Genomic DNA, 14,383 nt, shown 5'->3' with positions numbered 1-14,383 from the left:
TTCCTCTCTTTTTTGGTAGAGTGTGGAAGTGAAACCTGTAGCCTTTGTCTATTGTTTGCAAAGTCCATTTGTCTCCTGTAATGCAATGCCAGTTTTTTGAAAATAAAGCTAGCTTTCCGCCCAAGGGTGCTTCCAGTTGTTCCCTGGTAGGCGGAATCAGAGCCAAGTCATTGTGTCTGTCCTGTGGAAGTGGTTGCAGTAGCAGCTGTGGTGGCACTTCTCTGGTTGGCAGGTTGCCACTGACAACCCCTGTAGACACCCCTTGATTGACCTCTGCCTCTTTGGCGTCTATTTCTGCCTCTCTGTGCTCTGGAGGTGTCTGGAAAGGACCAATTCTTTGAAGGCCAATTTCTGCTGAACCTCAGAGGATGGACTTGCAGAAAATCCTTGACTGTTTGGACAGATTTTGCTTTTTCTTCCACTTTCTTTAGAACCTCCTGTGCAGGGGAGCCAAATAAACTTTGTTTCTCCATAGGGGCATCTAGGAGTTTAGACTTAACATTGTCTGGCAAGGATTGTTTTTAGCCAGGCATGCCTTCGAATCACTGCTCCAGTCATAGCTGATCTAAATGAAGCCTCCAGTGCATCATAGCCACATTTTAAGAAATGATTACTGACCTGCTGAGAGTTGTGTACCAAATCCTGAAGGGACTTACGGTCTAAAGGTTCAAGAGAGGACAGCTTTTTATTCAGCTGATCTAACAAAAATTCCTGGTACTGTATCATGTGAAATTGACAGTTTAAAGCCCTGGCAGAAAGAGTAGCAGATGTATAAACCTTTTTACCCCATCTCTCTAATGCTCTTGATTCTCTTTCAGAGGGTAGGGGTTTTTTGGCAGAGGCAGCTGCAACACCTTTAGGGCCCTGAGAAATGGTTTCTGGGTCTGCAGCATGGGCCTTATACAAGTGGAAGTGAGAATCCAGGACCCTGTAGTATCTGTCAGGTTTGGCAGGGGCCGGGGGAAGAGAATAGTACAGTTGTGTACACCTACCATAAATGTAGATGTTCAAGTGACTTCACTATTGCAGTCATAACTGTAGGGTGAACCTGCCGGCAGGCAGCCCGAGGTCGGCCAGAATCAAAGTCTGGGTCTGGCGTCGGCTGTACAAGCTAGTACCCTGACGTCAGTACGCTCTGGTACATAGCCCTCAGCCGACGCGATCTTCTCCAGCCTTTCTTGCCCCAGATGTCAGAAATCCCCAATAAACAAAAAAAGTGAGTCCCACAAGGAAACACAAACACACCATAAAGTGAAACGAGGGGATGGGAGGGAAACACCGACTGCAACAGTGAAGACACTCTAACATCTACATTTATGGTAGGTGTACACAACTGTACTATGTTCTTCGTGTTTCACTGTTGCAGTCATAACTGTAGGGTGGAATCCCAAAGCAGTGAAGAAAGGGAGGAGGCTAGATAGAAGGGGCAGCAAGAAGGCCCTGCAAAACAGCAGAGGCAAAACCTGCCCTGGTCTTAGAATACAAAGGGAGATTGTAGTGCTTGGAAAAGGTATGCACAGAACTCCAAGTGGCAGCTTCCAAGATATCCTTGGTAGGGACTCCTCTGAGAAAAGCAGTAGAAGTGGCAGCTGCTCTAGTAAAATGACTTCAAACAGTACCTGGAAACTGTTTCCCATGATGAGTGTAACAATCTTATTCCATAAGCAATCCATTTGGAAATAGTTTGTTTGGAAATAGCCTTTCCAAGAGAACTGGAGGCAAAAGAAACAAATTGGTTAGATTTTCTGAACTCTTTAGTCTTGCCCAAGTAAAATCGTAACTGTCTGTGTACGTCCAATGAATGCAAAATCCTTTCCCCTTTATTTTGAGGATTAGGAAAGAAGGTAGGAAGGTGAATTGTCCGATTTAAAGCAACTTTTGAAATCACCTTAGGCATGAAAGTAGGATTGGTCCTCAAGGATACTCTGTCAAGATGGAAAATTAGGTATGGCTCCACAGCCATAAGAGCTTGCAACTCTGAAACCCTTCTGGCAGAAGTCAATGACAAAAGAACTGTCTTCCAGGATAAAAATTTAATATCAGAAGCCGCAGGCTCAAAGGAGGCAAAGTGAGTTTTTCCAAAACATAGTTAAGATCCCAGGCAGGGACAGGAGGGGTCCTGGGAGGCCTCAAATTCTAAGCTCCTCTCAAGAATTGTCTCACCAATGGATGAGAAAAAACAGGAGGGTCAGTATTAAAATGAGCAGCTATAGCAGAAGCATGAATCTTAATGGAAGAAAAGGAAAGGCCTTTAGACAAAAGGTCTGAAAAGTAAAGCAAAATAGAAGAGAGATCAGGCACAAGAGGATTAGAGCCACGGTCCTGCATCCAAATACAAAACCTTTTCCATTTAGAGGCATAGGATTTCCTAGTGCTAGGCCGTCTGGCTTCAAGAAGAACATCCAAAACTTGTTTGGGGAGCTCAGAAGAAATCAAATTTCCTTGAAGAGCCAAGCTGCCAGGCAAAGGGTCTTGAGATGAGGGTGTAGCATCTGACCCTGATGCTGGGACAGAAGAGAAGGGTACAGAGGAAGGATCCAAGGAGGTTCCAAGCACAAATGTTGTAAGGTCGGATACCAAAACTGTCGAGGCCAATTTGGAGCAATCAAGATGATGAACTTGGGCTTGTCCTGTTTTATCTTCAGTAATATCCGGGGAAGAAGAGGAAGAGGGAAGGCATATCCCGAAAGGTTCCTCCAACTGAATGACAGGGCATCCACTTTCCAAGCTGTTTTGTGGAAGGACCTGGTGCAAAAGAGAGGCAGCTGATGATTGAGATGGGATGCAAACAGATCTATCTGTGGACACCCCCAAACTGCAGTTATCCTGTTGAATAAGTTGGTGTCTAGCATCCATTCGTGAGGATCCAACATGTTTCTGCTTAGGCTGTCTGCTTAGAGATTCTGCTTTCCTGGAATGAATTGAGCCTGAAGATGCAGATTCAGACTTAGAGCTATGTCCCATAAAGTCATAGCTAGTCTGCAAAGGGGGTATGAATGAGAGCCCCCCTGCTTGTTTATGTACCACATGACTGTGGTGTTGTCTGTACGAATTAGAAGAGGCCCTGGTTGCAAAAGGGTCTTGAAGGCTAGAAGAGTATTTTGAACTGCCAACATTTCCTTCAGATTGATGTGCCAGTGCAGGTGATTTTGTCCAGGTCCCCTGCTGGCAATTGTTTAGAAAATGTGCTCCCCAAGCATAATCTGAGGCGTCCGTGGTTATGATTTGAGAAGGTAGAGCTAGACGAAAAGGCTTCCCTTCGTTTAAAGCGCACACCCTGGACCACCAAAGGAACTCCTTCTGGAGGCAGGGGATCAGAGGAATCAAAGTGTCCAGATCTTGGTAATGCTGTGACCATACACTTTTCAGGTGCCATTGAAGCTTTCTCATATGAAGCCTTGCATTTGGAATTAACAGAATGCATGAAGCCATATAGCCCAGTGCCTGCAGGAATTTCCTTGCAGTGAGCCGAGTTAAGGTTGCCAAGGTTTTGAAAATTGAAGCCAGCTGTATTTGTTTTTCTGGAGTAAGGAAGGCCCTTTGTAAGGTTGTATTTAGGAGGGCTCCCAAAAATATCATTTGTTGAGAAGGAATCAATTGTGACTTTTATGTTCACTGAAAATCCCAGGAGGAGGAAGAGACGTTGAACAAAATCCAGATGTTGAAGTAAAAGGTCCTTGCTGTCTGCCTGGATAAGGCAGTCGTCCAAACAGGGGTAAATCTGAATCCCCTGAAGTCTGCAATAAGCCACTACTGGGGCCAGGCACTTGGTGAAAACCCTGGGCGCAGTAGATAAACCAAAGGGCAGTACAGAGAATTGAAAGTGCCTCGAGCCTGCTTTGAATCTGAGAAATTTCCTGCGTTCCTGCCCGATGGGAATGTGCAAGTAGGCCTCCTTTAAATCCAATGTCACCATACAAGCGCCCTGGGAGAGTACTGGAAGCAGTTGTTGTAGAGTAAGCATTTTGAATTTTGGAATTTCCAAAAAGGTGTTAAAACACTGAAAGGTCCAGAATAGGTCTCCATGAGTTTTGTTTTTTTTGGAACCAGAAATAGTCTTGAGAAAAAGCCTTTTCCCATTTCTGAGAAAGGAACAGGCTCTATGGCTCTCATGGCCAGTAGAGCATCCACTTGATTTAAGGCCTCTGCCCATTGATGTTTTGGCAGATCTGGCCAACCGATAGCCCTTGGCAGAGTATGAAAATGGAACTTGTAGCCTCTTAAAATCACGTCCAATACCCATTTGTCCTGGGTAATACGAGTCCAATTTCTGTAAAAAAGAGAAAGCTTTCCTCCGAGAGGGGCATCCAGGTAAGGGGGTCCTGAAGCCCAACCGAGAGAGTCATTGAGTCTGCTTCCTTTAAGACTGGGATCTGTCGTCTCCCCTTCTAGGTGAAGAAGCAGTCCATTGTCTGGATCTGTAAGAGGCCTGAGCTTGACCACGACCTCTGGAGCGTCTAGATCTTCCCCTTTGAGGCCTGTCAGACGTGGGAAAGGACCAATTTTTGGAGGGCCAATTCCTGGAAAATCTAGGAGGCTGAACTTGTAAGAAATCTTTCACAGTCTGCATAGATTTTGCCTTTCCTTCCATCTTTTTAATAACCTCTTCAGCCTTGGATCCAAATAAAACATCATGCTGAACAGGGGCATCTAAAAGTTTAGCCTTAACCTGTTCTGGCAAACTTTGTTCACGAAGCCAGGCATGTCTCCTGATAACAGTACCAGAGGCTGCGGCCCTGCAAGAAGCTTCCAAAGCATCAAAACCACAATGCAAACTATGCTTGTTCACTTGTTCAGTTGCATGCAATACATCCTGCAATTCCTTATCCTCTGCACATGCTGGAAAGGTAGCAAGCTTTTGCTTCAAAACAGACAAAAGAAATTGCTGATACTTAAACATATGAAACTGGCAATTTAAAGCCCTAATAGCAAGGGTAGCAGAAGTATATACCTTTTTACCCCACCTGTCTAAGGCACGAGAATCCTTCTCGAAGGGAATAGGGTTTTTGGAAGAAGCAACCTTAGCAGCCTTAGAACCCTGAGAAATAGTTTCAGGATCCGCAGAAGGGTTCTTGAATAAGAATAAATGAGAATCAGGGACCCTGTAAAATCTATCAGGCTTAGAAGGAGCAGGGGGCATGGAATCAGGATTCAAATTAGCCTCAGAAAAGGCATCATCCACAATATCAAGAACAGGAGGAATAGCTAAAGGCCTGTGTTGAGGAAGAAGGAATTCCCTAAGCCTCCTCTTAGAAGCAGAATAATCCTGACCTTCCCAATGAAAATGTTCCCTCATCTCATGTAAGGTCTCCCCAAAAGAGAAATCCTCAGGCGGAGAAGCAGAGGGCAGGGAATCTTCTGCATCCGAATCCTCATAAGGAGGAAAGGAATATTCCTGATCAGAGGAAGAAACAGAAGATACAGAAGCCTGGTCAGAGGAATCCAAAGGAACAGCCTGTCGAGGCCTTTTCTCTGGAGGGGGGTGAGAACCCCTAATCATTGTAAGCAAATCTTCAGCCATCCTTAGCAATTGCTTGTGTGTCTTGGGAGTAGCTTCAGAAGTAGCTGGAGCAGAAACTTTAGGTTTAACTGGAGTCTTGGACTTTGCCTTTGTCTTTGAAATGGTGATGTGAGTAGGCCTGAACACCCCCTCGGAAGCCGGTACCTGCACAGCGGTTCCGGACCCATCTAAGGGAGTGACGTCCGAAGGTCTTGCAGCAAATAAAACAATAGGCCTTGATGGCTCCCCCATGGGAGTCCGTATCGGCCATCGGTTCAGAAGTGGCGGACGACAGGGGCTGCAAAAGCACCTCACTGACAGCGGAACCGGACGCTGGCTCCAGCTGCGACGAATCCTGTTTGGACCTCGGAGGCCTGTCCTTGTCTTTGCGCTTCTTTTGAATTCCGGTAGAATCCGATGACATTCTATAATTGAAGCGTCTGCCAAGGTAATTTAAAGCCCAGTCGTACCGACGCTTAATAGTGCGAGAATTGAACCTGGCACAGAACCAACAACAAGAAACGTCGTGGTCAGGGCCTAAGCAAGGTAGACAGTAAGAGTGGAAATCTTTATGAGGTATCTGTTTTCCACACGCTATACAATTAACTTTTTCTGACATCGGAGGAACAAGAAAAAGATTCCCCAACGGGGTACTTAGCTTTGAGAAGTAAGAACTTCGGACCGACAGCAATCAAAAACGTAGATCGAAAATCGCCAACCAACGACTTGCGAGCTGCTTTCCACCGCACGGCAAGACAGACTGGAGAAAATGGCGTCGGCTGAGGGCTATGTACCAGAGCGTACCGACGTCAGGGTACTAGCTTGTACAGCCGAAGCCGGACCCAGACTTTGTGATTCTGGCCGACCTCGGGCTGCCTGCTGGCAGGATCACCCTACAGTTATGACTGCAACAGTCAAACACGAAGAAAGTACAGTTTTGTTCCTACCATAAATGTAGATGTCCGATAGGAATGCATCTGCAGTCCTTACAAATGGGTTGTCCTGTCGTCAGGCAGCCCTTCGGTCGGCCGGATTCCAAAGTCTGGGTCTGGCTTCGGCTGGTGTCGCACTTCACGCGACGTCATAGCTGCAGTTCTTCGGGTATAAAGGCATCAGCCGACGCCATTTTCCTCTGTTTCTTGCCCCAGATGCCAGGTGTCCTCTTGGATGGCTAAATTTGGATAAATGCCAATGTTTCCAAATAGTAGAGAGCAAACACATAAAATAAGCATGTATGTACATATACACAAACAAATACACCATAATAGATCCCCCCCAAGCTAGCTAAAAGATGGCAAATACCCTAGGAGTACCACAGAGGGGAAGGCAGGCGGGTAATCCTGACTGCAGATGCATTCCTATCCGACATCTACATTTATGGTAGGTACAAAACTGTACTATGTCCTTCAAGGATGCATCTGCAGTCCTTACAAATGGGTAGAATACCATAGCCAAACTAGGGGAGGAGGAAAACAGAGATATTATGGTGTAGTTAGGATCCCTTGCAAAACAGCAGTGGCAAAACCTGCTCGGGATCTAGAGTATAAAGGTAAATTATAATGCTTGGCAAATGTATGCACGGAGGTCCAAGTAGCAGCCTCTATAATGTCCTTGGTAGCCACTCCTCGTAAGAAAGCTGTGGTAGTGGCTGTAGCCCTTGTGGAGTGAGGCCTGATGTTCTCTGGAGTTTTCTTTCCATGGTAGGAGTAACAAAATCTAATGCAATTTCCTATCCACTTGGAGATTGTCTGTTTTGAAATTGGTTTTCCTTCCTTTCCTGTTGCATATGCTACCAGAAGCTGGTCAGTTTTTCTATTGGACTTGGTCCTGTCCAGGTAGTAGCGTAACTGTCTATGTACATCCAAGGAATGCAACAGTCTTTCTCCCCTGTTCTGTGGGTTGGGGAAGAATGTAGGTAGGTGGATAGCCTGATTTAAAGACACTCTGGATACCACCTTAGGCATAAATGTAGGAATTGTTCTCATGGACACTATCTGGATGGAAGATCAGGAAGGGTTGCACTGCCATTAATGCCTGTAGTTCAGAAACCCTTCTTGCTGAGGTGATTGCCAGCAGGAAAGCAGTCTTCCAGGATAAGTATTGTAATTCTGCTGTTGCTGCTGGTTCGAAAGGGGGAAGTGTCAATTTTTCTAGCACAAAATTCAAGTCCCATGCTGGCAATGGTGGTTTCCTAGGAGGTTTTACATTTTTAATTCCTCTCGGAAACTGCCTGAGCAGAGGATGTGAGAAGACAGGAGGATCCAAGCTGTATTCAGCTGAAATAGCTGATGCATGTATCTTGATGGATGAATAGGACAGGCCTGAAGAGCTCTGCCAAGTACTCCAGGATGTTGGCTAGGTTTACCAGTGACACATCTTCTCCCTTTGCAGTACTCCAAATGAGATATCTTTTCCATTTTGCTGAATAATTCTTTCTTGTTGAAGGTCTACGAGCCTCAAGGATAATGTCTTTAACCCTTTGGGATAAATTTGGGTTAATTGATCTTATGTAATGTTCCAGGCAGTCAGCTGCAGAGTTTTCAGGTTTGGATGCAGGATGTTGTAGTTGTTCTGTGTTAACAGCAATGGGATCAGGGGTAGTGTCCATATTTGTTCCCGAGACATGCTCCTCAGTAATGGGTACCAATGTTGCCTTGGCCAGTCTGGAGCTATCAGAATGATCCTTGGACGTTCCTCTTTGATCTTCAATAGCACCTTGTGCATCAAAGGAAGTGGTGGGAATGCATATGCTGTCAGGTTTTCCCAACTGAAAGATAGGGAGTCCACCTTCCAAGCAAGTGGGTGGTACGTCCTTGTGCAGAATTTCTTTAGCTGGTGATTGAGTGGGGATGCAAATAAGTCTATTTGTGGTTGTCCCCATTCTCTTGTGATGGCTTTGAAGATGTCCGGATGCAGCATCCATTCGTGGGCATCCGTGGTAGTCCTGCTTAACATGTCTGCTAGAATGTTTTCTTTTCCCGGTACAAAAATTGCTTGTAACTGAATGTTGTAGCTCAGAGCCACATCCCATAGGTCCAGTGCCAGCCGGCATAGAGGGTATGAATGTGTGCCTCCCTGTTTGTTGATGTACCACATAACTGTGGTGTTGTCTGTCCTTATCAACTGACCTTCTCGGAGAAATGGTCTGAATGACTGGATTGCCAATTTTACTGCCAGCATTTCCTTTAGATTTATGTGCAGGCGGAGCTGGTCTTGAGTCCATAAGCCTTGTATGCACTTGTCCAGCATGTGGGCCCCCCCAACCGAGGTCTGAGACGTCTGTCGTGATGGTTTGGCTTGGTTGACTGCTGCAGAAGGGCAATCCTGTGTTTGATTGACAGGCCTGAGCCCACCATAGGAACTCTTGCTTCAGGCATGGGATTATTGGAATTTTGGTTTCTAGGCTGTGCTTGTGTTGAGACCACAAATTCTTTAGGTACCACTGTAGCTTTCTCATATGCAGTCTGGCATGAGGGACCAGGATTATGCAGGATACCATGAAGCCTAGGGCTTGCAGTACTTTTCTTGCTGTTAGATGGTTCTGCTTTGTTAATGCCAAGAAGTAGAGAGGTGGTAGTTCTTGCTTTTCTGCAGTTAGGAATGCCATCTGTTTTGATGTGTCCAGCTCTGCACCCAGAAAGGTTATTCTTTGGGATGGAATCAGCCTTGACTTTTTTATATTGACTGTATATCCCAGGGCTTGCAGCAGGTAAATGACTCTTTGTAAGTCTTCTGTTAGCTTGTTTTTGTTGTCCGCTTGTATCAGGCAGTCGTCCAGGTAGGGGTAAATTTGGATTGCCTGAAGCCTGCAATGAGCAATTACTGATGCCAGGCATTTCGTGAACACTCTGGGCGCAGTAGATAAGCCAAAGGGCAATGCTGAGAATTGATAATGCTCTGATCCTGCAAGAAATCTGAGGTATCTTCTGCAATTTGGTCGTATGGGGACGTGCAGGTATGCCCCCTTGAGATCTAGAGTTACCAGCCAAGACTCCTTGCCCAACATGGGAAGAAGCTGCTGTAGGGTCAGCGTTTTGAATTTTGGAACAATGAGGAATATGTTTAAAGCGGACAGGTCGAGAATAGGCCTCCATTTGCTCTCTTTTCTTGGTACCAGGAAGAGTCTGGAGTAAAATCCCTTTCCTTGTTCCATAGATGGTACCTTTTCCACAGCTCTCATTCTTAATAATTGAGATATTTGCTTTAGTGCTTCTGTCCTTTGAGTAGGTGGTAGGTTTGGCATTCCTCTCTTTCCTGGTAGAGTATGGAAATGGAACCTGTAACCTTGGTCTATAGTTTGCAAAATCCATTTTTCCCTTGTGATGCAATGTCAGTTCTTTGAAAATAAGGCTAGCTTTCCACCTAAGGGTGCTTCCAGTTGTTCCCTGGTAGGCGGTGCCACAGCCAAGTCACTGTGATTGTGTTGTAGTGGTGGTGGCTGCGTCTGTGCCTCGCTGGTTGTTACCCTGCCACTGGCGTCCCCTGTAGGCACCCCTGGATTGGTTTCTGCCTCTTGAACGCCTATTCCTGCCTCTCTGTGCTTTAGAGGAGTCCGGAAAGGACCAAGTCTTGGAGGGCCAGTTCCTGCTAAACCTTGGAGGTTGAACCTGTAAGAAATCTTTCACTGTTTGTACAGATTTCGCTTTCTCTTCCATCTTTTTCAGTACCTGCTGTGCAGGGGAACCAAATAAATTGACTTTGTCCATGGGTGCATCTAAAAGTTTTGATTTGACATGGTCCGGTAAGGCCTGCTCTTTCAACCATGCATGCCTTCTGATAACTGTGCCAGTCATAGCTGATCTAAAGGAAGCCTCCAGTGCATCATAGCCACATTTTAAAGAATGGTTACTAACTTGCTGTACGTTATGTACCATTTCCTGAACATACTTCTTATCTAAAGATTCATCAGAAGACAGTTTTTTAGTTAACTGGTCTAGCATAAATTCTTGATATTGAATCATATGAAATTGACAGTTCAAAGCCCTAGCTGACAGAGTAGCAGAAGTGTAAACTTTTTTACCCCATCTCTCTAAGGACCTGGATTCCCTTTCAGAGGGGAGGGGGTTTTTAGCAGATGTGGTTGCTACAGCCTTAGGCCCCTGGGAGATAGTCTCGGGATCTGCAAAAGGAGCCTTGTATAAATGGTGATGAGTGTCCGGGACCCTGTAGAACCTATCGGGCTTAGCAGGGGCCGGAGGTAATGAATCAGGAGCAGTGCAAGCATCATTAAATGCATCATCTACAACAGGAAGAACTGGAGGTATAGCTAAAGGCCTATGCTGTGGCAAATGTAAAAAGGTTCTAAGCCTTTTCCTGGAGTCTGAGAAATCTTGGCCCTGCCACTGAAATTGTTCCCTCATAGCATGCAAGGTTTCCCCAAAGGAAAATTCCTCAGGTGGAGAGGCAGAAGGGATGGACTCTTCAGCATCAGAGTCTTCGTAAGGGGAGTAAGGAGCCTCTGGAGGGTCTGTATTTTCTGAGTCATCAGAGGAATCATCTGTGGATACTGGCTCTGGGGGCTCTGCTCTAGGCCTCTTCTCTGGAGGTGGGTGAGAGGCCCTGTCTGGATGAGGCTGGGATCCACGAATTAAAGAAATGAGATCCTCTGCCAGAGAAAGCATATGGGAGCTGGAGCTGGGCCTGTGGCTTAACAGGCACAGTTTTTGAAGCTTTAGCTGCTTTAGCCCTGGCAAAAGCCTTAATGGACATGGCTGCAGGAGGCCTAGCAGCTCCACGTGCAGGGGTTGAAATATCCAAGGGAATAGTATCAGATAATTCCTGAGAAACCGCAACTGCAGGTTGGATTTCAGAAGCCGATTCCACCAGGTTAGAAGAGGCCTCGGTAGAAGGCATGTTTTCGGCTGGAGGGAGAACCGCTTGCTCGGATTCAGCCGAAACAGAGACACTCGTGGTTGGCTTAACCACGGTTTCGGCCGAAACCGGACCGCGAGTGTCGGTCCTTTTCCCTGCGTTTTTTGGTTATTTGTGAAGTCGGAGGATCCGACGGCATAATATAAGCAAAATCAGAGCCGAAAAACTGCTCAGCAAATTCCGACCGACGTCTAAGCGTTCGTCGGTTAAAAGAAGCACAGGCTAGACAAGCTGCTACGTCGTGGTCTGGGCCTAAACAAGGTAAGCAGTAAGAGTGGAAATCTTTGAGGTATTTGTTTCCCACAAGTTAAACAGTTATTTACTTTTTCTGACATCGGCTGAGGCAACAAAGAGTACCCAACGGGGTACTTAGCTTTTTAGAAGTCTTCGAAGTAGTATTCGGTAGTAGTAATCTCTGGTTCTGACCGACCGGCACTTGAACAGCTTCTGCTTCGGGCGCCACGCGGCAAGAAAGACCGAGGAAAATGGCGTCGGCTGATGCCTTTATACCCGAAGAACTGCAGCTATGACGTCGGGTGAAGTGCGACACCAGCCGAAGCCAGACCCAGACTTTGGAATCCGGCCGACCGAAGGGCTGCCTGACGACAGGACAACCCATTTGTAAGGACTGCAGATGCATCCTTGAAGGACATCATCAGGGGCAGTACTGACATCATTGTATGCATCATTAACAACGGATAGTACAGGTGGTATGGCTAAAGACCTATGCTGTGGTAAGTGTAAAAAAGTCCTTAGCCTTTTCCTAGAATCAGAAAAATCCTGACCCTGCCATTGGAAGTGTTCCCTCATTGAGTGTAGAGTTTCCCCAAATGAAAATTCTTCTGGAGGGGAGGCAGAAGGAATGGAGTCTTCTGCATCAGAATCCTCATAAGGTGAGTATGGTCCTTCCTGATGGTCAGATAAATCCGAACCATCAGAGGAATAGTCAGAGGAGAGAGGCTCAGGGGGTTCAGTCCTAGGCCTCTTTTCAGGAGGGGGTTGTGAGGCCCCGTCTGGGTGAGGTTGGGATCCCCTGATCAGAGAAATAAGGTCCTCAGCAAGGCTGAGAATCTGAGAACTTGAGGTAGGTCTGTGAGAGGGAGCTTTTGTAGGTAAGGCCTTGGAAAGTTTAGCTGCTTTAGCCCTGGAGAAGGCCTTGATAGACATAGAAGCAGGGGGTCTAGCTGCCCCACGTGCAGAGTAGAGATGTCCAATGGAATGGTGTCGGACAAATCTTGTGTGCCTGCTTCTTCAGTAGGAATTTCTGTAGCCGACTCGGCCGGGGCCTGTGTGGCCTCGGTAGTCGGAGGCATGCCTTCGGCCGAAGGGAGAACCGAGGTCTCTGTTTCAGCCGAAACAGAGACACTCGCGGTAGGCCTAACCGTGGTTTCAGCCGAAACCGCGGGCCGCGAGTGTCAGTCCTTTTCCTTGCGTTTTTTAGCTAAATGTGTAGTTAAGAGTCTCCGACGGCATTTTATATGCAAAAGCGGAGCCAAAAAACTCTTCAGTAAACTCCGACCGACGTCTAAGTGTCTGTCGGTTGAAGGAAGCACAGGCTAAACAAGCTGATACGTCGTGGGCAAGGAAGGCAGTAAGAGTGGAAATCCTTATGAGGTATTTGTTTCCCACAAGTTAAACAATTATTTACTTTGTCTGACATCGGCTGAGGCAAGAAAGAGTCCCCAACGGGGTACTTGGCTTTTTCGAAGTCTTCGGTAGCTGAAATCACTGGATCTGACCGACCGGCACTTGCGAACAGCTTCTGCTTCGGGCACCGCACGGCAAGAAAGACTGAGGAAAATGGAGTCGGCTGATGCTTTTATACCCCAGACGCTCTGACGTCGGGGAAGGTGCGACATCAGCCGAGGCCAGACCCAGACTTTGGAATCCGGCCGACCGAAGGGCTGCCTGAGGCAGGACAACCCATATGTTATGACTGCAGATGCATCCTTGAAGGACATCTTGGGCAATGGCGAGATAAAAAGATGCTTGAGGTCCTGCAGCTCCTTGCTCTTTTCCTGCAAGTTTGTAAACAATTCTGCTGACTGTTTTCTAGAGAGAAAACTGTAAAGAGCAGCATACATAATCTTGTTTTTGAAGTCACCTGGAAATAGCTGTAGGTCTGAGCCAGGAGTACCTACAGAGGACTGATGCGGACGCAGCTGACATAGCTGATGCTTCTGCAGCATCACAGCTGCATTTAGTGCATCTAATGAGTTGTGCAAGGAAAGAAAGTGTAGATATTTAACCATATGCGTTTGGATAATTGATGGCTCTAAAGGCCAGAGTTAGTGTAAATTTTCTTTCCTAATCTGTCAGACATTTTACTATCTTTATCTGATGGAAGTAAGGAGGTCAAGGGGAACTGTCTGGATTGCTTGTCCAATGCAACAGCAGCAGAGTCTGCCACAGGAGGCTCGAAAAGAAACCTGAAGTCATTAGGAACTTTATGGAACCTGTATGGTCTTTTTGGGGTTGGTTGAGAATCTGGTGCTTTGGAAGCAGAGGCAAAGGTATCCAGACAGGCTGGGATCACAGGAGGAATGGCTGAGGGGAGGGGGGGGGGGATTCCATCTGCAGAAGCTCATAATACCTTTTTTGTACTTCTGTCATTTGTGTAGACTCCCTCAATTTTGAAATAGTTTCCCCAAAGATTATGTCTTCAGGTGGGGAATAGACTTCTAAAGGGTCCACTTCTGGAGAACAGTATCCAAAGGGAGAATCTAGCTGTGAGACATATGAGGGACTCATCTGAAGAATCCTCTTCTGGAGAACATGGATTGGCAAGGGGCCCAAAAAAGCAGGACTGGGACAAGGTTGGAAGAGCAACAGGAGTCTGTGAGGAAGTAGGTCTAAGGGCCATGAAAGCCTGAAAGCCTGAGAATTCCTGCCAATAAGTAAAACCTTCTGATGGAACAGACCGATGTTTAGACTTTTCTTTTTCAGCCTAATCATCTTCGGTCCTGGCTGAGGTGGTGAATGGACAGTAACGCTAGCTGTTTGGGTGAACCT

The 14,383-nt window shown here is 46.5% G+C and overlaps 1 protein-coding gene across 1 annotated transcript in view; it reads right to left on the bottom strand.

Moving 5' to 3' along the window:
- The window catches only part of CPSF7 (cleavage and polyadenylation specific factor 7), a gene marked incomplete in the record, with an annotated part of 1,291,852 nt that overhangs the window by 992,700 nt on the left and 284,769 nt on the right, over positions 1 to 14,383 (bottom strand).

This window comes from Protopterus annectens, chromosome 17.part0, assembly GCF_019279795.1.
Source record: "Protopterus annectens isolate FY-2018-M chromosome 17.part0, PAN1.0, whole genome shotgun sequence".
Taxonomy (NCBI): domain Eukaryota; kingdom Metazoa; phylum Chordata; order Ceratodontiformes; family Protopteridae; genus Protopterus; species Protopterus annectens.
The sequence above is the reverse complement of the archived record's forward strand: the minus strand, read 5'-3'. Positions and strand labels throughout refer to the sequence as shown.